General features: G+C 49.5%; 1 protein-coding gene across 1 annotated transcript in view; it reads left to right on the top strand.

Annotated features, from left to right (window-relative positions):
• LOC109510246 (melanopsin-A-like) overlaps positions 1-1,175 on the top strand; it is a 10,842-nt gene that overhangs the window by 4,906 nt on the left and 4,761 nt on the right. The window lies entirely within an intron of this gene.

Below are 1,175 nucleotides of genomic sequence, written 5' to 3'. Positions count from 1 at the left end.
CCCATCCACAACCCCATCATCTACGCCATCACGCACCCCAAGTACAGGTAGGAGAGTCCACACCTGACCAAGTGTGACCTTCTTTGGCCTCATTCTTTCTGGCGGTCGATGACTGGACCCCGGCGGGTTTCCCCGCTTGGCTACGACGGTCGCCCAAAGAGACCGACGGCGTACCACTCGTTCACAGTGCTGCTCTCTCCCTATTTTTTTTTTCCTGTCAATACTTACTCAGGTGTTAACTCCAAGCCCCACTCAGTTGACCTAAATGTTAACTGGGCTGGAGAAGAACACACGCACGCACGAATACACACAAAAGTGCAAGTCACATCGTTGCGGGATAAAAAGGGTTTAAAACGTGGTCATCGTCACTTTGCTGATTAAAGTTTTTTGCACCGTGGAGCGATCCGAAGCTCATTTTTACACAGAAGCCATCAAAGTGGAATCCTTCCATCCATCCATTTTCGAGAGCGTTTATCCTGTTCGCGGTCACTTGACTTTGGTCCAAGCAACTCAACTCCACTCAACTCGATTTCACTTGCAAACAACCACCGCTGTATACAAAGTGCTGTACATGGAGCAAAAAGAATTCATCCGACAACAAATAATAAAACACAAAAACAATCACTTGATAGCAAAGACAGTACAAAGCGGTAAACCGTTCAAACTAAAAATCAAGTCTCATGCTGAGTCAAAAGCCAAAGAATAAGAATAAGCTTTAAGACGAGCGGTCGTCTTCCAACCCGGAGGTTGGGGGTTCAATCACCAGCCATCGCAACTGTATGGAAGTGTCCGCAAGATAACAGAACCCCCCACTTGCTCTTGATGCTGCATCATCATCAGCAGGTAAACCAGGAAATGGGTGGAGAGCGCTTTGAGTAGCTGAGTTCGAAAAGCGCTATACTGTACATGCAACAACTCATTTACCATTCATCAACTGTGTATCAAGGGAGCTGCATCCCAACTATAATGAGTGCGTGTGCGTGTGTGTGTGTGCGCGGGCCTGATATTGTTGTTCAGGGTGGCGTTGGCCAAGTACATCCCGTGTCTCGGCACTCTTCTGTGCGTGCGTCCTCTGGACCTTCGCTCGGCTGGCAGCAGTTTCGTGTCCACGCGGCGCTCCACCGTCACCAGCCAGACGTCCGACATAAGCGTGCACTTCCGACGACGCCGCAGGA

The sequence above is a fragment of the Hippocampus comes genome, unplaced genomic scaffold (assembly GCF_001891065.2).
Source record: "Hippocampus comes isolate QL1 unplaced genomic scaffold, H_comes_QL1_v1.1 scaffold39, whole genome shotgun sequence".
Lineage (NCBI taxonomy): Eukaryota > Metazoa > Chordata > Actinopteri > Syngnathiformes > Syngnathidae > Hippocampus > Hippocampus comes.
This window is presented reverse-complemented; position numbering and strand designations above follow the sequence as displayed.